At 40.0% G+C, this 25,989-nt stretch overlaps 1 protein-coding gene across 1 annotated transcript in view; it reads right to left on the minus strand.

Moving 5' to 3' along the window:
* The window catches only part of LOC149065310 (osmotic avoidance abnormal protein 3-like), an 84,001-nt gene extending 58,757 nt beyond the window's left edge, over window positions 1-25,244 (minus strand). The window contains exon 1 of the mRNA XM_089254205.1: window positions 25,026-25,244. The gene's annotated coding sequence lies outside the window, so the exon portion shown is untranslated. The remainder of the gene's footprint in view (window positions 1-25,025) is intronic.
* Window positions 25,245-25,989: the final 745 nt, after the last annotated feature.

The following is a 25,989-nucleotide window of genomic DNA, read 5'->3' on the forward strand; positions in this document are numbered from 1 at the left end:
AATTCACAACGGATAGCCTCATTGGTTGCATTTTTCAAGTTTTATAAATGGACTTTTATGAAACTTTTATAGTGTAATCCTGGTCTTATGGATGAATTTCACTGCCTTCAGTGCCATTGCTAGGGCCGTGGAAGCTGTAATCATGGGAAACGTTATCTCGTGTTGGAAGAACTATTGGCCACAATATGTGTTCGATGACACATCCACGGAACCAGCCAGAAAGGTTATGAAAGACATTATCACTTTAGCGAAGCAAGTGGAGGATGTTTTCGAAGATGTGGACATAGAAGAAATTGAGAATTAATTAATTAACAGCAAATTCAGAAATCGACAGCATTTAAGATAATCGAGTTGACTGCTCCTGAAACCGAAGCGATACTCCATGAAGGTGATCAAGATTACGAAGCGGAAGACATGTTCATTATGGGCAACATAGCTCAAGGGCTTCATAAGTTTAAATTGGCATTGGCTGTTTTCCATGACACAGACCCAGTAGATGAAGCCTTATACATTCGAATCCCGTTTTTACGAATACCGTTATAGCGAAAATCTCGTTTTAACGAACACTTTTCTAATCCCCCCTAATAAGTTTACATAGGAACAATGCTAGGTAACATGGAATTCCTTTATAATGAAATTTCGTTTTAACGAAGCGATTCCTCCGGTCTTTTGGCGTTCGTTATAACGGGATTCGAACTAGTAAAAAGACTGAAATGAAGAAGAAACGGCTTTCAGACCTAATATTTTGTTTCAGAAAATACCTTCGAGAATCACTGGACGCTCCCTTCTGTTGCACAAAGCATATGTAAACGAGATGCCTAAGAGACAAAAATTTATGGCTTGTTATTCGCGGATTTTCCGTACTCGCGGTCACCTCCGGAATGTAACCCTCCGCGAATAACGAGGGACGACTATAGTGATACACAAGTAATATTGCTGACGAAAAATTTATTGCTGGAAGTGATTTATTGCTGACGAATGTCTTTGGACTAAATCGAACCACACGGTGCAGCGATTAGATCGACTCAGCAGCAGATTGACAGTTTTCATTGATGTGATAGCTAGTGATTCACAATGAAAAGAGAAGCAGATCAAATTTTATGAAGAACTAACTATTCTCGATTATGACGATTTCGTGATTTAGAATTGTGATTTATTTACATGAATCACCTTTTTTTTTTTTCCGATCATGAATTTTATACTTGTTTACTGCCGATGTGCGCAATGGCACCTGTCCGTGTATGAAATACAGTGGAACTTCGGTTAACGAGCTTAATTCGTTCTGCCAACGTGCTCGTTATTCGAAACAAACTTATTTATAGAAAATAATAGAAACGGGGATAATTCGTTCCACAATTAGTCATTCGCATAAAAATGACAAGCAAAAACTGCATTCAATCAATAATTAGACACAATAATAATAATATATAAGACAACAAAATATACATAATATAAGTAACGCCGTAAACATACATACAATACGAAAATGTTTACAGACATTATGGACTATTAACTTACCCTAAACGACGAGAGAGAAGGGGACTATCGTTTATGACAATTTACACAGACTCCTTGTTGTTTGCAAACTTATTTTTTTTTTGCATGACTTTCGAAAATAGCCTTATCTAATGACACTTGCTTTTTCCCTCCTTTTTAGGATTTCTAGGAAATGGGAAATTGCAGTGTTCGTTGGACAGACTCATTACTCGCACACTTCTACAGCTTTATTTGGGTGGTTCTTTTCTACTGAGTTTTGCACAGATTCCCACATCTCCATAATCTCATTTTATGTGTGTGAGGGGACATCTCCTTACTTCTCTCTTCCTCAGATGAGATACCGTCCATATAAACTCTTGCTGGTGCGTGCAAAAGAGATCCATCACTTCATCTACCGTCAACTTCCAGAAAATTTTCACCACTAATTCTTGATTTCCATCCCCATGCACCTCTATATAGTCCATAGTCTTTTTCCAATCACACAATCTCTTCGACAAGTAGTGGCTCCTGTTCATAAGCTAGCCTTTCAAAGTCACGTTCAATAATGCAAATTATCCCACAGTTTTCTCCACAAGCAGAATTTAAAAGAAAAAAGTCTTCAAAAGCGCATGTACGGCATGTCTACAATGCTACATCTAGTTTCGCATCGTAATATTTAGACTCGCACGCATGTTAATTTTCCGAGTGAGGCACGCTTATCGGAGACTTTACGGGAGAATATTGTCGCGATTCCATAACACGTGCAGGGGCGGAACCAAAAAAAAAAATCATCAGCTCAGCTGTGATAACGTTAAAATAAATGAACAAAGCGCAAAATTTTTGCTCGTAAATGCGAATCATCGCTCGTTAACCGAGTCATACACCTTGTAAGTGCTGATGCGGCCTTAATCTTATCGTCGTTCGTCGTAGAGACAGTTCCAGTTTAAAAAAATGTATTCAGAAACCACCCCATATACCAGTTTTGAAAGTACTGTGTGTGTGTCACGAAATAAACAATTTAGTTTTGTTTTTTTTAATTTGGTCTCCCTGTTTTAAAAAATTCAGTTAAAAAGTTGTTGCACTGTTTCTTCTGAGGCCCATAAAAAAACTTCACGACACGTTTCTTAAGTGCAATATATTCGCTGAGATATTTGAATTCAGAAACTGCAGAAAAGTGGGGAAAGAGCAGCATGAAAATGAGAGAAAGGAAGCGTTGTCCGTTAGTCTTTGCTGTTCTTTCCCAACTTTTCTCAGACTTTTTTTTTTTTAATTCGAATATCTCGGCATTTCTTGCATTTAAGAAAAATGGAATTGTGTTTGTTGGCATCAGAAGAGACAGGACAACAACTTTCTCATCGGGTTTTTTTCAAGACAGGGCGTGCACAAAAAAATTTAGATTTTTTTTTTTGTGACGAATTTTGACTCTCAAAACTGGTACAGGGTTAAATTTTAATACATTTTGAGCATTTTTTAAATTGAAACTATAACTGCAAGACGAACGGTTGATGAGAGAAATGCAGGAAATCAGGACTTACAGGATACCCTCTATACAGGGTGATTATAAAAAAACTATCCCGACATATGGGCCCCTAACTATCATACCATTCACAGAAACTGAATGAAATTTTGGCATAAGGTATTTTGATGTATGCGCTCAAGAATGATATGGAAAACAACAGTGTCACTCTAACAGTTACGGTTACAGTGAGAAAATTTCGAAAATATCAAATGGCAACACCAAGCTTTTTGTATTGGAATGTGATCTCCATTGTGAAAAACCCTAAATAGCGTTCGAACGGCAACTGTAGCATGAAAATCATCGGCGGTAGATAGGCTAAAAGTGAGGACAACCAATAAGGACAGAGAAGCAGCATAAAATAAAGCATTTTATTGTGTTTTCCACATGACCTTGTGGAGGACTAATCAGGCTGGGATCTCAGCCGAAGAAACGGTATGACGAATGAAACGAACATTAATGCTCTGGTGCACGGCAAAGTCCTTTTTACTTGCCTAGCTCCGGGGATTTTCGTGCTACAGGTGCCATTCCAACGCTCTATTTAGTGTTTTTCAGTATGGAGATCGCATTCCAATACAAAAAACTTGGTGTTGCCTTTTGATATTTTCGAAATTTTCTCACTGTAACCGTAACTGTTAGAGTGACACTGTTGTTTTTCATATCATTCTTGAGCGCATACCTCAAAATACCTTATGCCAAAATTTCATTGAGTTTCTGTGAATGGTATGATAGTTAGGGGCCCATATGTCGGGATAGTTTTTTTATAATCACCCCGTATATATACTGTATATACACAACTGAACATAAGGTGACCAAATTATTGTTTCGCAAAGTTATTTTATACATACAATTTCAGGATGTGAAGGACTTCCTTTGATCTCACTAAATAGGACAATACAGGTGGCCAATAAATAGAAATTTTCTTAAGCTCTCTCCTAAGATTAACTCAATCTCGAGTGTGTTCAATCTGTGTGTGTATGTGTGCGTTACGATTTTAGTAGTTACTAGACTTCAAATAATTATCGTAAAAAAAACTGGACAAATGTACACATAAAATCGGAACAACGAAATTACCGGTACGTCCCGTAACTCGGGACACAAATGGTCCGTCAGATTGTATCAGACATTTTACCGAATCAGCGTTTCCATAATATGAATTATATTATGATAATTATGGCAAAAATTATAAATATTTATCTCGCACACTTCTCAGGCTTTGATACTTTTTTCCCGCAATTTTTCAGCAGTTTTAATTTCGATCTGTGATTGTGTCTACTTTTCACAATGTTTTTTGATGGCAAGTGGTGATGTCCCGTATTCTACGGATCATTATCTTAATAAAATCCCAGTTTACAGTATTTTTCCTCAATAAAATATGGTCAACTGATCATTCAAGTATTTTTTTTTTCGTGAGATCCTGTACAGTTTTGTTAACTGTGGTTAGCCAGCCCTTTATTCATACAGCAATTTTAGAAGTCATTAGAAAATTGCATTTAAAGCAACAAATTGCAGTTTTTCTCAAAATTTAGTGATATCCCGCATTCGGGATCGCAATTTGCTGCATTCTCCTCGATGATGTATGTTGAACATATGTAACTGTGTAGAAATAATTTTATTTGAATACATTTGGATAAAAATATTACTAATATCACTTTCAACGAGTAAATAATTTTATAAGTCCACCTGCGGACCATTAGTTGAGAAACGTTGTTATATATGTTACTGCCAAAGCCCGAAGTGAGGCCAATTCGCCTCACTTCAGGCAACAAATTGGCCAAGAGTTTTGGCCAAAGTACGAATAGCAGAAATGGTTGGCCATTTCACGAAGCGGCCAAATTACCTGACCAAAGCTCGATGGGCTGATGTAAGATGGCCCGGCAGGAGCCAAATCCCTGTTTTAAATGGCCAATGTGTAATGCATGCCTATATATATATAGCAGCTGAAATGGGTCAGCTCCATAAAAATAATTACACAAAAAAAAATATAGATTTTTCGGCCAAAATTTGGAGGCAAAAAAATGATTACAGCATCGTTACTGCGGTTTGATGGGTTGCCATAATCAACGTGGACATAATTTTCACGAAATAATACGCCAACTTGACAATGATCCCGAATCATGTTTGTTATCGACTTTGAATAGGAATCACTGGCCCTGTCAGGAATTTGCCAATTTCGGGCTCCGAAAGTAACATTTACAGGGTGCATAGCTAACTTCCCTTGGCCTCAAGTTACTGGGGAACCCTTGATCCTTCCAATTAACCAGATATCATTGATCAATTTTGTCGCACCACGGTCATTTTCTGCACACGAGGGCTAATTGGACCTACAATTTATTGCCGATTCCGAACGGCAGGCTTGTTTTTCCATACTCATCGAGAGGTTGGTGCGCTAATCATTCGATGGGGGACTCCCAGCGGTAGCAATTTTTCCTGCGACCATGTCGCCATTTCTATTGTACCCCTGTGTCAGGAAAGTTTTCTGACAAGGCCGAACCGGGTATCGAACTCGCGACACCAATAAACATCCTTTGGTACTTCAGGCAAGTATCTTATCGGCCTGGGCTACCGCGCCCTAACCAGATAACACGTACCGTGTTTCTCCGAAAATAAGCCCTAGCTAAAATCGTCAATCTGACGCATTTAGTATGTCGTTGCAATGCATCATGGATGTACTGAACTATATAAAATGATAATGGTTTTATGATTATTTATTATCAATTAAAAATGTAAATGAATAAATGATATCATTGAAATTTATACTTGAAATAAATTATAATGTAAACAAAAATTAAATTTTCGTTAACACCCAAGCAGGTGTCCTTGAACGAGAGGTGAATGCCAAAGTGAACAGATAAATTTGAGGCTTTGACTTTCATCAATGAAAACGAAGAAAATTACTACTCACAGTGTTTCTGATGATAAATATGCGCCATATGATGACGCACCATGTACAGTGGCGCATTTACAGTGGGACGATTAGCGGACTACAGCTCAGGGTGGCAAATTTGCGGAATTTGTGGTCAAGAAAGTTAGTAGAATTGGGGAAGGGTGGCAAAATATTTGTAAACCTAGATAAATACACCCACAGACAGCAAAGGACTAGGCCAGTGAATGGCCTGGAGAGTTTCCAAGCATGTGAATAATCAAAAGAGTGGTGACCTACAAAGCTAGGGACCTGGTTAGTGAGTGATCTAGAGCGTGCACAAACATGTGAATGACAAAAAGAGTGATCAAGAGCATGTTTAAGCTTGTGAATGGCCAAAACAGTGACCTAGATCACCTGCAAGTATGCGAATGATCAGGCAAATAACCTAAAGCATGTGAAAACGTGTATATAAAACCTAATAAAGCTAGGAATCGTGTCAGTGAGAAACCAAAAGAGTGACGTAGAGCGTGTGCAAGTATGTGTTTTAGCAAAACAGTATACAAGCATGTGTGAGTGACAAAAGAGTGTCTTATAGAGCAAGTAACCGTGTCAGTGAGAGACCAAAAGAGTGACCTAGAGCGTGTGCAAGTATGTGTGTTAGCAAAACAGTGTACAAGCATGTGTGAGTGACAAAAAGAGTGTCTCATGAAGGAAATAACCGTGTCAGTGAGAGACCAAAAGAGTGACCTGCAGCGTGTGCAAGTATGTGAGTTTCAAAACAGTGCCCAAGCATATGTGAGTGACCAAAACAGAGTACAAGCATGACTGAGTGGCCAAAACAGAGCACAAGCATGACCGAGTGGCCAAAACAGTATACACGCATGTGTGAGGGACTAATACAGTGTGCAAGCATGCGAGTAACGAAAACAGTGACTTTTTTGGAGACACAGGTGTACTTACAGGGCCGGGGGAGGCCAAGCGCACAGGAAGGCGTATTCGCGGAAAGTGTAGTCAAGATAATTGGGAATGTAGGAGTAGAATGAGGAAAGGGCGGAATATCATTCATGTAGCCCACACAGGCGGGAAAGCCATAACTAACCCTGTATATAAATAATCTCGCTAATTTAACAACGCGCCAGTGAGACAGATCGTATCCCGAAAATTTGAAGGTGACCACCACGAATTTAACGTGCCCGTAATCGTAAAACGACTCCATAATATTGAAATGAATTATACATTAGGCATTGAATACTCGAAATTGATCAGACATTTCGGGAGAAAAAGTCAAAGTGTGCTCAATTAAATATGTATTAGCCAATAAAAGCCATGAAGGAACAGTAAGAAAATCTATTCTTTTAATATATTCATTCGTGATCGTTCATCTTTCCGGGACAGCTGTCACTTGGAATGAATACGTAGGCCTTAAAAAGAAACAAAGAAAAGTGACGGTTTATTTTGGAACATGAGAGAAAGAACAAAAAAATGGCTTCAATACATGAAGAAGGCGTTGGTTGCCATTGGGTGCGACGGTACAAATTAATGTGAAACCAAGGTCAAGCTGACCGTTCGTTCGTTCGTTCGATCGTGAAAGGCTCCCGGAGGCGATAACCACCGCAAACTCCAGGTTTTTTTTTTGACGTATCAACGTCCGTCACTAAAAGCCTATTCATCAGATACGTCTTAGGTGTGTGCGTGCGTGTGTGTGTGGTCAACATTATTTCCCGTCCTAAAAATACAACAATAAAGTATAGAGAACAGCAACTTGCTCGCCGTGGGATCAATAATTTGTGGTCTTTAGTGCTTTTGTATCGATCACGCATCGATGTGTTCTTGCCACCAAAAAACTCCCGGATCGATTCAATTATTTCTCCTCCTCTCCCCTCCTGTCTGACCTTCGATGAGTGACCATGGGTAAAAGAAAAACGGCTGCGTACTCCGATTATTTATCATCATTTTCCGTTATGTTATTTACATAGTTCTCAGCGGCGTATTTAGAGGGGCAGGGCGCTTTGCGGGGGCAGCAAATTTGATGAATGTGTGGTCAAGAAAGTCAGTAGAATGGCGGCGAAATTTTTATAACCCTAACTAAATGTGCCTGGGGAGTAAATTAGAGACAGTAAGGGACTGCTAAGTCAGTGAGTGGCCTAGAGCAGTGGTTCTGCAACTTTGGGAGCCCGCGGCCCAGTTGATTTCCTTTTTGAGAATGGAAGGCCCGGCCATAAACACGACTAGTGTAAAATAAATGGGTAAAAATGAAACGGTGAGCCTTTTACGGTCCGGTTTGACTGAGGTCAGGGCCCGGCGGTTGAGAAACACTGACCTAGTTTGCAAGCACGTGAGTGAGCAAAAGAGTGACTTAGCGCGTGTGCAATCATGTGAATGACCATAAGAGTGTGTATACGTGTAAAGGATCAAATGAGTGAGCATGTGAATGGTAAAAATTGCGCCTCTGATAGTTCTATGATACACACTTATGTTTCAGATGTAACACTCAGGTTCTCATGATGATATAGATCTTTAGAATATGATTTTCTATCAGAGATTTTCCAACGTAGAGTTTCACCCGGAACCCCTGATAGCTATAAGACTGACCCTTATAGCTATCTCTATTAAGCGGAACCCTTGATGATAATGAGAACTGAAACAAATTTTGGATATTTATCCGAAAAAAAAAGTGTGTCACTACTCCCGTCCCAACACATCATAGGCCCCGGCATGATCCCCACAAGGGAGCGGGGATGGCAGGGCCCCGAGATCATTCTGTCAACATTTTTTTTTTCGAACTATAAGTTCCTTATAGAGGGGCCCGTGAGGAGTCTAACCTCGTGAGGACTCGCCAAAGATATCAGGCTATGGGCTCTACTGCAGGATGCGGTGGTCATGGGTCTCCATGTTATGTCCGATTGAGCGAAAGTTTTAAACTCACAAGGTTGGAGCCCTGTCAGACTATTGGGAGGCATATTCACGAATCAAGAGCTTTGATTGCATACATTACCCGAATAAGAGACTTACAAGAATTCAGACATTTATGCTTTAACTGAAATAGTCAAAATGCTAATCGTTGGAGATACTCTCGGACAACTGAAATGAACACCTTATGATTATAGGGTGTTCATTATGATTATAGTTGTTCGAGAGTATCTCCTGAGTACGAAATCAACCATCTATCATCAATGGTTCAAGTGAGCACCCTGACCCACCCCCCCCCCTCCCCCAGTTGTAGGACTTTGGGGAGCAGTGAAATTATCCTTCAAAATTATTTTTTTCGGATGAAACTGTGGACTCTCTCTGATTCTCAGGGTCTAAACGTCCATATTTTGTAAACACTATGAAAAAAAAAAGAGTGTCTTTCTTAGTTACTTCTATTACCACCAAACGGGTGAAAATAAAATTTTGTGAGCCAGAATGTGCTTTCTAGAAAATAACTATAAGTACCTATTGAACTAGAGCCCCTTCTGCAACTATCACATAAACTGTTATGATAGAGAAATTGGTGACTGGTTTTTATTATACAAATACAAATACAAATACAAATACAACGCCACAACAGGCAAAATGCCCAACGAGGTGGCTGATAAAAAGATGCCCATAAAAATATGGTTGTCATATGTTTCAAAAATACAGCAACCCAATTAAAAATGCAATTAACACAAATTACAAACAATATATACACATGATAAAATATTATACGATGCCCATAAAGATTACTTATGGTTGTCTTATTCTAAGAATGGATAGCTTCTCGATTTACCCCAACATGTTTATCGTATTTCTTTTTAAACGTGTCAATTGTGTTACAATTTACTACCTCCGGGGGTAAGCTATTCCATTTATTAACAACCCTATTGGAGAAAAATTCCCTGCGACACCATAACCTTGCATTGTCCCTCACCAATCGATACTGGTGTCCCCTTGTAAAAGCAGTCGATTGGCGGTGTACTAAAAGTTCATGGTCCATCCTATCCATCCCATTGAAAATTTTGAACACTTCGATCATATCTCCTCGACACCTGCGTTCATCCAATGTAAACATATTCAAAAAATGAAGTCTTTCTTCATAACTCAAGCCCTGTGTGCCAATAAGGACACGCGTAGCTCTTCTCTGCACCCCTTCAACCAAGTCTATGTCCCTCTGTAGGTATGGTCTCCAAAACCTTACAGCATACTCCAGTCCAGGACGAACTAAGCCTCGAAAAAGAGGAAGAATGACTTTAGGAGAACGCGAAGAGACCTTTTTGAAAATGAGACCAAGCATTCTATTCGATTTTTTGACAACCGCTGAACAATGTTCAGAAAACTTAAGTCGCTCGTCAATGAGAATTCCCAAATCGGTGACTCTAGTTGCATCCGGGATAGTGACACCATTCAACTCGTAAGAGAACCGTGGGTTGTTCGAACCAAAATGAGCGACCATGCACTTATCTACGCTAAACGTCATGCTCCATTCATTTGCCCATGCTGCAATCTTGTTTAAGTTGGTCTGGAGCAACTCCCTATCGCTTTCATTCCCGATTACCCCCATTAGCTTCACATCATCTGCGAATTTGCTAGTAATTCCATCGATACCCTGATCGAGTTTATCGATAAAAAGTGAAAAAAGTATGGGGCCAAGGACACTTCCCTGAGGAACTCCACTTGTGACGTCTGTCCAACCAGAGAATTCCCCGTTCACCATAACTCGTTGCGACCTATCTCTTAACCACGATTCTATCCAATTCAGCAAGTTGCCCCCTATTCCAATCTCGTGTAAACGCTTCAAGAGTTTGCCATGTTGGACCCGATCGAATGCCTTCTGGAAATCAAGGTAAACAACGTCGACATTTTTGCTCTTACCCAAAGCCTTAGTCACGTAATCATAGAAGCAAAGGAGGTTAGTTACACATGACTTCCCCTTCCTGAACCCATGCTGATTATCCGACAATACGTTATTCTCGTCTATCCACTTCACAAACTGCCTTTTGATGATAATTTCCAAAATTTTCGAGAGGGAGCTCGTCAAACTCACTGGACGATAATTAGACACCACTTCTCTACTACCCTTCTTAAATATCGGAACAACGTTAGCCAGTTTCCAATCTCTCGGGACGATACCCTCAGCAACACTACTCCTGTATATCTGTGCGACTGGCCCCAACAATTCATTAGCACCTTCCCTGAGAACCCTGGGATAGATATCATCTGGTCCTGGTGCTTTGCTTGCACATACATTTCTTAGAAGATTTAGGACCTCCACGTCTTCCACTTGAATATCGTTGAGCGTTTTATTACCCCATGCAACACCCGTATATCGAATATCATTATCTCCATTAAAAACCGACGCGAAAAAGTCATTGAAAGCACTACACATACCTACATTGCTCTCTACTTTTGAGCCTCCTATCGAGAGGGGGCCAACTGTCCCCTTACATCCATTATTGACGTATCGAAAAAATGATTTTGGGTCAGAGCCAATGTTATCTGCCAACCTAGATTCAACTTGCTTTTTACTATCCCTTATCGCTTTCTTCAACAGTCTTCTTTTATCAGTAAACAATGATAGGTCACCTCGTCCACTTTTATACTCTCTGAATGCTCTTTTCTTTTCAAGATAAAGGTTCCGCACGCTATCCTTGAACCATAGAGGGTGTGATGTACAAACACGCTTTTTTCGAACAAAGGGTATGACGTCGTGCAAAACAGAGGACAGCTGATTGATGTAGCAAAGTAAAAAAAAACCAGTATAGTATGATATTAGTAAATGTTTTCTCAAAACAATAATATAAATTCGAATATTTCAGTTTGCTACAAAATTGTAACGATTGATAGTACTCCCAAACTACAACCATTCTCAGATTGCTATGATTCCAATGCAAAGGCATGCTAAACGAATGTCATAAACGAATAGGTTATTCGAATATGGTACTTATATTACTTTACTTTACATAAATATTAATCATTGAAGTTCTTCAGCAAATATGAAAATTTAGTTTACATTATTTTTAAAAAAATATTTATTAATATGATATTATATCGGGTTTTTTTTTTTTCATTTGGCGCAACAATCAAAAACTGGTCACCGATCTCTATCATTACAGTTGTGTTTTTTATCTGATAGGTGGCAGAAGTAGTTTGATGATGTTTCTCGATATAGTGTGTGTCAGCTATAAGACTGAATAATATAGATAGATAGATAGAACCGCTCACAGCCCCGGACTGATGCAAAGCACCTTACTTAACGGGTAGAAATAAAGTTTTGTCAGCCAAAATGTGCTCTTTAGAAAATAACTATACTATACAGGATGTTATGAGTTCAGTCTTATAGCATATATTATTCAGTCTATTTATATTATTCAGTCTATCTATATTATTCAGTCTATCTATATTATTCAGAATAATATAGATAGACTGAATAATATAGATAGACTGAATAATATAGATAGACTGAATAATATAGATAGACTGAATAATATAAATAGACTGAATAATATATGCTATAAGACTGAACTCATAACATCCTGTATAGTATAGTTATTTTCTAAAGAGCACATTTTGGCTGACAAAACTTTATTTCTACCCGTTTGTTGGTAATAAACAAAAGTAACTGAAAATGCCACTGCTTTTTCATAGTGTTTACAAAATATGGACGATTAGAGTCTAAGAAGGCCAGATTCAGTGTTACACGAAAAAATGTTTTTGAAGAGTGATTTCGCACCTCTCCAAAGTTTTAAGGGGCAATTTAGCAAATAGAAGAGTATTTTTTTAATGAAAAGCAGAGAAATATATATACATATATATATCAGTACTTAACAAAATTTGGAAGAGGAGTAGAATTGAATGTTGACTCCTGAATAATCACTAATAATCTAGATACGTATTGGCGAGCACTGCTCAGAATGCTTCTGCGTGCACAGAGGTTTTGCTGCGCAGAAAGAAAAATTCATCATATTGTGTATAAAAGATAGCATGTTATTTTTCATTTCGCGCAAATATGGAAATTTTCAGCGCAGAGAAGCAACAAGTCTGTTGTTTGGAAAAGATCCTTTATATGATCCTTGGTACCCCCGAAACAAAAGAAACAAAAAAAAAGTATTCAGCTCCCCAGATGCCGCAGGATTTTTTAAACAAGCTGATGTTTCGTATTTTTTCCAACTTTCATAGATGGCAGCAGGAGTTCTAATGTGAAACGCTATTATTTTGCTATTTACGTACTCAACATACGAGAGAAAGCGTTGAGCTTGGTTACCAGAAATGTTTAGCCTTGGACATGACGACGAATGCTCACGCATTTAAGGTCATGTTTCTTATATATGCTTACAAGAGATGACGCCACTACACCAAAAATGAACAACTGTTGCTTTTCAATCAAAACAGAACCGCACCCGCGGATGCTTTTCAACGGAAGAGGAAGAGATATAGCCTGATTCTTTAATAAATTACCCCAGGGCCGTTTTAACGCATGGGCTCGCCAATCACGGTCTCGGAAGCCCTTCACGGTCGCGTTGGGTAGTTAGATCAGGTGCCGCTCGGGCAAATGCCTCATTTTTCCACGCAGAAATTCGAGAAACTAACAAGTCTTCGTAATTTTAGGGGATTCCCCTCCGGAGGCGGATTCAGTTTTGTGGGCTATACAACATTCTAGTCTAGTTTCCTTGACTACTCATTTCTCCAAATTAGCCGCCCTGCACTATAGCTTGCTTATCCCCCCTCCCCCCTTCCACACCGTAAATATGCCTCTGCGTCAAGGTCACTCTTTCAGTTGTTCACATGCTTTCGCATCCTTCAAGTCCCTGTTTTCGTCCCTCGCTCACCAGGTCATTGTTTGGTCACTCACATGCTTGTACACTCTCTAGGTCAGTCATTCCAGTGTGGTCTGGATTTTTTTAAACGAATGTATTTCGATAAAATTCTAAGCAAAGAACATCTTTGAGATTATCAGTAACATCTTCGCATCACCCAGCTGTTGGAAACCTTCGTAAGGATAGCGGAGAGTGACGTCATTCTTTGATAAGTCGCCATCTGATGGCAGCGTTAGAAATTATGAACTTGGATGAGTTAGGTCCGACCGTCCATGTACGGTCCCGTTCAGCGCACACCAGCTCTAAGGATAGATTAAGATATGCGTTGCCTTTATAGTCTTTATAGCCTTTATAGTCTAGGGCAGTGATCAGCAAACTTATTAGTCAACAGATGCAAATATCAACAGTGCAACGATTGAAACTCGTTTTGAGAGCCAAATTTTTCAAACTTAAACTATGTAGGTAGGTACATTGTTATTAACTTTTTATTAACTTTATTAACTTTTTATTAATTCTTATTATCTTAAGGTACTCCTAAGGTGGCCTTTGCTAAAAATGTCCTCGATCTGATTGAGGTACGTTCGCTGAGGTCGACTCCTTCCAACACTCCCATCCACACTCGTCTTGTATACTTGTTTCGTCTATCTCCTTTCGTTCATCCTCTCTATATATATCCAAACCATCTCAACATACCTTTTCCAATCCTCGACACTTGCATCTTCTTTCACTCCACACAAAATTAACTTAATAAACTTTACTTAAAGTTTATTAAGTTATTATTTCACTTGTAGTCTTATGGATATCTGGCTCCATTCTCTGGGAAATGTGCAGAAAACGGGTTTACTGTAAGCTCGTCCGACGAGATGTTAGCCGGAGGACGTCGTCGATGAAAGCCCAAGGCACTCCGTCTTGTGGGGCAAAAGCCCTAGGAGCATCGTCTTCGGATGGTCGCCCCTAGTGGATTGCTTCAGCAGCGTTGGCCGATGTTGGAAGCACATGGAGAGAGAGGTGGTGGCCCAGGACCATCGTCTTCTATGATCTGGCAGGGTAGAAGTTGACGTTCCTTAGTATGGAAAACATTGCATGTCCCCCCCGTGGCACTGTTTCTGAGAGGAGACTCGTCTTTTTGCGTTTATCTACCCCGAGTACCTTAGGAAAAAAGCCTGTTTTTTGACAATTTTTTCCCGAACTTCCCAGTTTCGACCCACATGACTAGTCGTGGAAGTGTCACGTGACAGCAGCGTCAGGCTTTCGCCCTTTTTTTTTCTGCAAAAACCCGTGATAAAGATGACTCACTTGGAAGAAGAGGGGAAGAGAGCGAGAACAAAATGGCCAAAATGCGTGTCTAAACATGATATTGCGAAAATCTGGAATTTTTGTGCGCCCACACGTTGTATTTTGTTTAAGAGCCACACTCAAGGGAACAAAGAGCCGCATGTGGCTCGCGAGCCGCGGTTTGCCGACCGCTGGGCTAGGATGTTTACCCGGCAAGTGAGAGGAAGTGGGTTCGACTCCCCGAAAGGACAGTTGAATTTTTTGCCCTTTCCTAAATCCATCTTCGCATCACCCAGCTGTTGGAAACCTTTGCTTGGATAGCGGAGAGCGACGTCATTCTTTGACAATAAGCTTATTGATAACATTCGAGCAAGTTAAACCGATGAGCTTATTGGGTGCATTTGTGAAATTTTATACAAGTTCTTTTATAAAACTTGACAAATGCACCCAATAAGCATACCGGTTACATTCGAGCGAACGCAACTGCCAAGATAATCGGTTGCATTTTTCATGTTTTACGAAACAACTTTCCTAAAACTTTTACAGTGTAACGCCGGGCCGCTGTGGTGGTCGAGTGGTCACGGTTACAGACTCGCATCGCGAGGACCCGGTTTCAAACCCCAACGTCACCACAGTGGTGATCGGTTGAAGTTGGTTTCCTGTAGTTCTCAACTTCGAGGCGCGAATTCGAGTCGACCTATTCGTTAAAATGTCTCGTCACGGAGAGACAGGCAGGCCTACAACGATACATTCACTCAATCATTGCACATCACTCATAGAGAAATTGATGCCGGAGAGATGGCAGCACTTTACACATAACAATCATTACATCGAAACGAACTTCACGGCAGGTTCACAACACGGACACGACTATCCTTATAACATGCACCAATTTGTTAGAGGTTCCGCAGAGGAATATGGACGAGGTGCATGTGCGGTGGTTTCGTAGTAGTAGTAGCAGCCTAAGGCCGGAATCAGACTCTAAAAGATATTTTACAAAACTAGAAGATAACCAATAAGAGCCTATTGGCAACATTTGATGTTACCGATGCGCTGATTGGTTGCATTTTTCAAGTGTTTTGAAGGAATTTTTGTAAAACTTCTATAATGTAATACCGACCTAACTGAAGAACGAGTTTTAAATTCCACGGACGAGTCCGATAACGTTATGATAATTCAAACCTCGTCAAAACGCATGAGGATTATCGGAGAGGCATGTGCCTGGTACACAACCCATACACTTCTACACGAAGCTCTGGATATGTCCATCAATGGACCGTACCATCTCGTTCCTTTTGCGCCTGAACAAAAGCCACAGAATCATGTCGCATTCACGTAAATACATTACCCACAGAAAAAACAAGTATCAATCGAAGCTTCCTTTGCATTTCCGAAGAAAATTCAATGGATATCAAATCCATTATCTACCATAAGTAAAATATATCATAATGGACTAATGGGCGACTTTCATGCTTTTTCTAGGAACTTTATTGTATTAGTCCCTCCCCCTACACACACTTGTTGACACACACGCGCCGTCGCAAACTCACATAATGGAGTTTTAACATGCAGCGTGTGCAGGCTAAAAACAATGGCTACAAAAAAAACCCCAACATCAGTAAAACAAACTCAACCAATCGATGCTACCTAAAAACACGCACGTGGCAAAAACACTTCATTAACATATTCGAGACGTGACTGACGTCACACGTTGCTTGCAACATGCCCAAGATAACATTCTGGCAAAAAAAATATTCATGCTGCCATGACATGTTTAAAATTGGCATAATTTATTTATTCAACTTTTTTTTTCCTTCAATGTATTCATGTCAAACACGAAGCAAATGTAACATGAAATTCCACAAGTTGAATGACCGACCCCTTTGAATGTATTCGCTCGTGCTCGATGTTGCATAGCACAATAACACATTAGTATTCAACTCTACTTGAGCAACAAAAAAAAAATGCATCGCCCCCCCCCCCCTTTTCTGCCACGTGTCTTTGAGCCCGAACGCCATTTAATTTGATGCGCTCGTTTCATGCGTTCGTGGTTATGGTCACCTGGGATACTGTTTGCGTTTTAGCCCAGAGGCCATCATTACCAGCGGGGATGTCCATATGGGTTTCTTCCGTCACTGTGTGAAAGTAATGATAGGAAAAAAAATAATAATGATAACTTATGTGGGGGAATGAATTTTTCCATGGCCACGTCCATTTAGGAATCGGTTTCATTATCAGTTGTATTCCTTGGGTCAACGTTGAGATAAAAATACGTACTTTAGTGAAACCGTCCTCGACGGGGCCGCCCTCATCAATTGCGGGGCTCAGTGCGTAAATAACATCGGGGATCCTTAAAACAGGCGCGGATCCAGGGTGACGTTAAGGGACGGGCGAATTGTGTGAGTTAGTTTGATCATCCGGTATTTTAACGGGACGATCAAACAGACAAATATCCCTCATTTGGCTCTGGGGATTGAGAACGCCCCCTCCTGGATCCATACCTGAGCAAAGGCAGACAACTTCAGCTACGAATTTAGCCAAGTCAGTATCTCAGGCTACGAATGAAACCGAGGGACATCTTCAGCCGCGAATGAAGCCGAGGTGGAAATCTTCAGCCGCGAATGAAGCCGAGGTGGAAATCTACAGTTTAAAATGAAGCGAAAAGGTAGACATCTTCAGTTTCAAATGGAGCGAGGTAGACATCTTCAGCTACGAATGAAACCGAAGAAGGCATTTTCAGCTACGATTGGCATGAAGGCAGGAATCTTCAGCTGCGAATAAAGTTGGACAGATATATTCAGCTGCGAATGGAGTGGGAGCAGCCATCTCCGCAGATTCGAAAGAGGCCGAGGCAGACATCATCAGCTTCGAGTGGAACGAAGTCAGGCGGAACCAGGCTGATTTGTCGGAAAAGGGACTTATTGTGCAGGTGCATCGGATCATCAAGTATTTTACCGGGCAGACAAATTTTTCCCTATATTTTTCGGCTCTTGAGAGAGGCGATCACCCCCTCCCCGCTGGATCGGCGATTGCCTTAAGTGAAACTGCTTCTTAAGCAGTTAAGTGACACTGCAAAGGGTGCGGTGTTCCCTGGTGGCTGGTTAGAAAGGACGGCACCAGGGCCGTCATTTCAACTTTTTCCAGGGGGGGGGGGCAAAGAACATGTACACTCAATGTATTTATAATTATATATATATTTGTGTGTGTATATACACTCATTGCCATAAAAATTTGCGCACCCAGAAGAAGTCATCAAAATGAAACGAAATTTTACACATGTAAGTACTACGTTGATATAAGTGATTAGAAAATCCAAGAAAAAGGATCATTTATTGCAGAAAAAAGTACAGATGAACAGAAGTTTTAGTACTCTGTTGGCCCCCCTCTAGCGCGAATGCACGATGCGATACGAGCGGGTATTGAGGCATACAAGTTCCGTATGATGTCCTGAGACATCTCGTTCCACAGTTGCTGTAAATGCGCCTCTAGTTCGACCAACCTCGTAGGGTGTCCAACTTGCCGTCCCAAATGATCCCAGATATGCTCGATTGGTGACAAATCTGGGAATAGAGCAGGCCAGGAAAGGGTGGTAATGTGGCGGAGGCAGTCTTGTGACATCCTTGCTGTGTGTGGCCTAGCATTGTCTTGTTGAAAAATGGCTTCTGGGAGCCTTGCCATGAGTGGCAACACATGTGGCTGAAGGATGTTATGGACGTACCGCTGGGCTGTCATTGTGCCATGGATCAATATTAGGGGTGACCGTGTATCGTAAGCAATGGCACCCCATACCATGACACCAGCTGTGGGAGCGGTGTGTCGCTGTAAAGCGAAGGCAGGATTGAAGCGTTCACCACGGGGCCTCCACACACGAACACGATTGTCATCACTGCTCAAGTTAAATCTCGATTCGTCGCTGAAGACGACCTGGTTGCAGTCCAATCCCGTCGTGCTCGACACCACTCCAAACGGAGGCGTTGGTGGGTGGGTGTCATTGACAGCACACGTAATGGGCGCCGCGATACCAGATGTCCTTCAGCCAGGCGCCTTGCGATGGTTCGGGAAGACACAGGGGCCCGTAGTGAAGCTGCTGCCTGTGTCTGGATAGCGGCCAATGAGGCAGTTGGCTCTACGCGTGCGTTTCGGATGATGTGACGGTCTTCTCGACGACTGGTCTGTCGAGGGCGTCCTGAACCTGGTCGCCGTGTAAATGACGTCTCTTCTGTCCACTGGTCCCAACACCTCCTCACAGTAAAATCAGAACGGCCTAGTTGACGAGCTACTCGCCGAGCACCCAGCTTCCATCATCCCGATGATTCTTCCCCTATCGAACTCTGAAAACTGCTCATATGGTCTTCGACGGCGGCGTAACGGCATGTCTACCTCAGCATTTCCTTTGCAAACGATTAAATACACTCCAGCAAGCTCTGCTTACCTGTTTTATACTCCAAGGAGAACGAAGTTCAACGCCCTCTAGTGGCATTACGCAATGCGCAATCACGCTGCATTTCTAATCATTTGCATATCTGCCCGACATGTACCTTCAGGCCAGCTTTCGTTTCGATCCCACAATTATTTCTTGGTGCGCAAATTTTTATGGCAATGAGTGTATATATATACCATTTTTAGAGTATTTTCAAAAGCCAGGGGAGGGGGGCAATGGCCCCCTCGACCCCCCCCCCCCCCAAATGACGGATCTGGACGGCCCCTAGACCTTTTGTTTAGACATAATTTTTTGAAATTCTGGGATAAAAAAATTTTCTGAAGAAACCACAACTATGTCACTCTTTTGTGCCATGACTGGACAACGAAGACGTTGAGAGAACTTGAGGGAACAGACGGGGTTTGGGGGCCGTAATACCAGAAAAAAAGAATAGATACTATCACACGGGGTAAGTGTGCTTTTTAGTGCCCCCACCAAAGTAGTTTTTCGGGAGCGGGCAAAGAAAGAATTTGGGTTCTCACTTGTCTAAAGGCTGGAGCACTGGAGTGTGGAGTACTATAGTGTGGTACGACGAAATTTCCCCGTTTCATAATATACACCCCTCATATTAAAAACACATGTGTTGCTATCTGTTGATGAAAATACTTAGAATTTAAATGATGAGAAATATACGTGTAATATATTTTTGCATTTTCTCATTTGTTTGAGCCTCCAAAATTTCCCACGAACCCTTAAAAATAATTTTCAACTATATTTTGAATTTTTTTACATGCTCGCTTTGGGCATGCGTACGAAAGAGATACGTGCCTCGGGCATGTCGGGCAATGTATTTGTCCAGCCCTGATGGACTCCATTGGGTCAATCATATTGATAGCATCTGTATGAGGCCAAGGGTGAGGCCACCGTATTGCTTTTTCGGTGATTTATTCATAAATATGAAATACCTCCTCCTCCCCCCCCCCCACAACTTCGTAAATGTGAACTCACTAACTATAAGAAATTCATGCGAGATCATTACATTGGCTCGATGTCACAGATGCGATCAATGCCGGCTATGGTAGGCTATATGAAAGAGGGAGAGAGAGCGAGGAGGAATGAAAATGTCCATTCTTCTGTTGTTTCTGAAACAAGAAAGTAGTGCCATTGACCGTGAGTGCCGTCAAGCAATACATACGTATATATATTATCGGGCAAGTTTCCAACAGAATCGAAGCTATGTCAGAGCTGGCAGTCACTACCGTTCATAAAGAAAAAGTACGAGAACGAGCGAGAGTGGGTATGTGTTAGAAGGCGAGCGCGAGTTTTCTTTCCTTTCTGGTATATTTCAACCAGCCTAGTTTTATGTATGTCTCGTGTGACTCTGGCTGACCATTGGTGTTGCCATAGTGATTCGCCCTCCCAAAATGAGCACAGACAAAATACCCTTTCATGGGAAAATTACACAAATATTCCAAGAGCTTAAAAGGTGGGGAAAAAAACCATAAAAGTATGGGTTTCCTTCTACGCCATTATTTTGTTTCTGTACTTCGAAAATTATGCTTTCAAATTAATGAATTGCTGTTCCAGTGAAAAATGAATTTCAATGAAAAATCCGCCACCCTTATTGATTAATCAGGTATAACGCGCGACCCGTTCATGCTGGCATTGAGTTTTGCGCGTGTTAGTTGAAGGCACGGCAGATTGTTTGGGATAATGCCATATTTTTTTAAAAAGCTATTATACCTATTCAGCTTGGTATGATGTCGATAGGATTGAACTTCGCAAGATGGAAATTCAATGTGATACTATGAAGCCATGCGCCACTTCCTTCTGTTTATCTGACAAGGGGCTCTCATTATTCAGGCATTGTATGACCTATTTGACAGAGTCGTGAGAACTTGGCTAATGCTCAGTTATCTTCATATGTATTAAGGGAAAGGTGTCATGGCTGCAATATACACGGTACATAATTTCTGTTGGTCATTAATTTCGTGCTTCTTCTAAAGCTGGCATTCAGACTTAAGGCAACTCTTATTGGCCCCTATGTCCTTAGTAAACAACAGCTGCCAAAAACCAAAGCTGCTAAGTTCTCGCTTCGTTTTTAAAGCTGCTCTTAATCAGCTAGAACCATAGCATGCTATAGATGGATATGCCTCAGTTTTTCGGCTCTTCATTTTGCAGACCTAGAGCATGATATTTAATATAACATGAAAATTCAAGCATTTAACAATCTTCACTACAAATATGGAAGGCAGCAGCAGCAAGAACACGAAACTAGAACAACTCTTAAAACATAAATACGTCAGGGGCCACACATAAAATCTGATGCACGTACATTTCGGCATGAACCGATTGGTTAAAAATTCTGCAGAGGAATGTGAGTACAAGGTGCATATACGATGTTAAGTAGTAGTAGCGTTTCTTAAACCATAGGCGTACATATTTCGTGCTGGCAGTATCAGTGTCTTTAAAGTTGAAACGGTGAAAATAACAATGATATTCACGTTGCTTTTAGTTCTCTTCCTGGTCGTCAAATTAGCCAAATGTCTCAAGACATTCGTTTGAAGCAGTGCTTCTCAAAGTGCGCGTCGCGTCTCCTAAGGGCATCGCCAACGAGGGACATCGTGGCGATTTCGATATATTGATTTGTGCACCTATTTATGCTGTTAAATGATTTATTTTATAAGTGAAAATATCTCCAAAAACAATTCTGGGGAGCTACGAATGACAAAAGTTTGAGACCACTGTTGTAAAGTGAGGTGTTAGACACGTTCAATCGATTACTCCCGAATTGAGGAAAGTTGATCAGAGCCATCGAAACAGATCCTTTAACATACGCGTCAGCAATTAGCAGGAGTCCATTCGAAGACCACGCGTTTAGTAGATGATTCGTCATTCTACAGAGGTGTATCGAGTGCTCGAGTTCGAGTTTAAGGCAGGTCGTCCACTGGTAGCTACTAGGAGCGAAAACAAGTTGCGTGTTTGCGAAAGACCGCTCTTACACGCGACTTGTTTTCGTTCCTAGTTTCTTCCATTGGATGATCGGTCTATCGAGAGAATATTGTTTATTCTACAGTTTCGGCTTTTTAAGCACCTCCATGAGCAATAATGTAGGATCTCCAGAATGCAGATCTCCTACATCAGAACAAGATATCTTCCATCACCGGAAAGTAACTGCTGCTGAACTCATTTGGCCTTGCTCGATGCATAAACTCTTCCCCGAGTTTCACTCCTCGTCTTACCTCTGCTTCAATTATTAGTCAATGAACAGATCGAGAACAGTTCTTTTTGATGGCCGACAGTCCTCCATTCAGGGAAGACTCTCGTGCAACTGTCCAAGCGTCAAATCACTTCACAATGGATTTAAAATGGTAATATCTTGCATAGGAATAAATCGGTGTTAGAACAGGTTCAAGAGATTGAACGATTTCTGTTCACGAGTGGAATAAGAGCGACTGTAGCGCTATCTATTAGTCGTAGGTGTAACTGATTTTACAAAATAGGTATATTCCAATTTTGAAACTAAGCGTCTGCTCATCTATGACTGCTGTGAAGTCATGTCATTTCAAAGTTAGAAAATTCTTCTAAAAGATATTTGCAGGTTACGTATTACGTGTTATTTTTCATCAGAGTAAAAAGTTTTATTCAAAAAACTTTATAATTATAATAGGTGTACATTTCACGTGCAAAACGTGTGTGTGGGGCAATCTTTCGATATCGAAGGACTGTTAAAGTCGTTATAGCAAAAATCTTAAATATAACCTGGAATTCCTTTATAACGAAATTTCGTTACAACGAAGTGGTTTCTCTGATCTCTTGGAGTTCGTTATAACGGGATTCGACTGTATATAACTCCGCTTCTTTGTAGTATGTTATTCATTGTCAATGTTTTAATTTTTTCTGACTTTATTAGTTGCTACTTCAACTTCATTGCATTAATGTGTTATTGAAATATTTAATTTTTCTTTCCACTTTGTTGCATTGCTTACTTTTGTTACGTTCGGGTCGATCGAAGAAGAAAATTAAAAGTCCTCTTTCTACATTAATTTGAGGGCGAATGTTTTTTAAATTAAATTAGTGCGTCACTGAAAAACCTTTTACCATCACTGAAGCCTAAGGTTTTCCCAACCGATGTGTTCCGCGGAACCCTAGGAGTCCACACCTCCTAGAAATGATAATTAGAGGAATTATAAAAATTTACATTTGTTTCCAAAATTGCCATTGCACTTATTTGCCTCTGTGTGTGGCCGAGGGTTACACTGTAAAAGTTATTTTAAAAATTTCGAAAATGCAACCAATAAGCGTATCGGTTACGTTCCAGTTAATGTAGCCTATAGGCTTAGTGGTTATGTAACGATCTTTAATCAAATTTTCATAGTATACTATAAAAGTTTTATAAAAGTACTTCTATAAAACTTGAAAAATGTCACCAAAAAAGATTATTGGTTACATTCTACAAAATCCAACCAATGATCTGATTGGTAGCATTTTTCAAGTTTTATAAAAAGACTTTTATCAAACTTGTATTGTGTAATCTCAGCCTAAGGCCGGTATTACACTAAAAAAGTGGGTCTTTATAAAACTTGAAAAATTCAACCAATCGACGGCATTCGAGGAAATGTAACCAACAGATGCATTGGTTGCTTTTTTTTTTCAAGTTTTAGTAAAAGATGTTTTATCAAGCTTTTATAGCGTAATCCCAGCCTTATACCGAAAGAAATTCAACTCGTAACAATTGAAGAAAAAGTTAAAATATCGGCAATTTGAATTCTTGATATTTTTAATACTTTTAACGTCTAAGGCCGGGATTACACTATAAAAGTTTTATAAAATCCCTTTTATAAAACTGGAAAAATTCAACCAATAAGCGCATCAGTTACATTTGAGCAAATACAACCGGTGATCTTATTGGTTGGATTTTTCGAGTTTTATAAAAGCACTTTTGCAAAACTTTTATAGTGTAATCCCGGACTAAAGCTTGAAATTTTCGAGACAGTTATTTTAGCTTGTAAAAAAAGTGACGAAAATCAAAAATTCCACCACCGATATCTCAGTAAATTTTTACTCAAATGTTACTTTCTCACGCAATCAAGTGCAAATTTTCTTATGGCCGGGATTATACTATAAAAGTTTGATAAAAGTTCTTTCATAAGACAAAGTTTTATAAAAGTACTTTTACCAAACTTTTATAAAACTTGAAAAATCCAACCAATGAAGCTCATAGGTTACATTCGAGCAAATACATCCTATAATCTTATTGGTTGAATTTTTCAAGTTTTATAAAAGGACGTTTAGAAAACTTTTATAGTGTAATACCGGCCTAAAATTCATATTTTTTTGTGTTTGAGCACCGTATAAAATTACGTTAATTTTTGTATTCTGAATATTAATATTTTTATTCTGGGGGGTGGGGGTTCAATTTCTTTTTTTTTTTATCAAAGAGCACTTATAATTACTTTGCTGATAAATGATTATATTAATGTTAAAATTCAACTTAGAATCGTCATTCCTGCTGAACACTTTTGGTGAAACATCGCGTAAACATTCTTACATCCACAAAATAATCACTTAAATTTGACTGAACATTGACGAAATGAATACCGTACATATTTTACACATCTAAATCTTGAGCTTAAAATTAAATTTACAAGCAAATTTTGTGTATCACATGTAATAGCAATGGAAATGAATTCTCACCTTGATAAATCTTTCTTAGCTCCATGTTTTAGTTCAGATTTTCTATTCCCGTCTTTATCTTGGTTGAAATACATACATTGGCTTATACGGCAATTATTTATCCATTGAGAAATAATTATCATTTTCAAATGGCATCGTTCTCTTATCCCTCTTCGTCAGGATTTTCTTTCTGGATAAGTATTGATATGGACGTAGCTGCGAGACGATCTCCGGACAATATTTAGACCGGGGACAAAACCTATTGAATGAAACTCGGAAAGTTCAGCTGGGAAGCTCTCTTCTAAAATTGGCGACGCGTTTCACGTTTCGATGTTTTCTACATAAGTTGGCGACAAAATAAGATAGGGGGTGCAAAACCTCCATGCCGCGGGTCGAATGCGGTCCTCAAAGTTTTTCTATCCAGCACGCGAGAGGTAATTAATACAAATACAAATACAAATACAACGCCACAACAGGCAAAATGCCCAACGAGGTGGCTGATAAAAAGATGCCCATAAAAATATGGTTGTCATATGTTTCAAAAATACAGCAACCCAATTAAAAATGCAATTAACACAAATTACAAACAATATATACACATGATAAAATATTATACAATGCCCATAAAGAATACTTATGGTTGTCTTATTCTAAGAATGGATAGCTTCTCGATTTACCCCAACATGTTTATCGTATTTCTTTTTAAACGTGTCAATTGTGTTACAATTTACTACCTCCGGGGGTAAGCTATTCCATTTATTAACAACCCTATTGGAGAAAAATTCCCTGCGACACCATAACCTTGCATTGTCCCTCACCAATCGATACTGGTGTCCCCTTGTAAAAGCAGTCGATTGGCGGTGTACTAAAAGTTCATGGTCCATCCTATCCATCCCATTGAAAATTTTGAACACTTCGATCATATCTCCTCGACACCTGCGTTCATCCAATGTAAACATATTCAAAAAATGAAGTCTTTCTTCAT

This window comes from Pholcus phalangioides, unplaced genomic scaffold (genome assembly GCF_987345545.1).
Source record: "Pholcus phalangioides strain wild (caught in Gottingen) unplaced genomic scaffold, Ppha-v1.0 ptg000040l_1, whole genome shotgun sequence".
NCBI classification, from domain to species: domain Eukaryota; kingdom Metazoa; phylum Arthropoda; class Arachnida; order Araneae; family Pholcidae; genus Pholcus; species Pholcus phalangioides.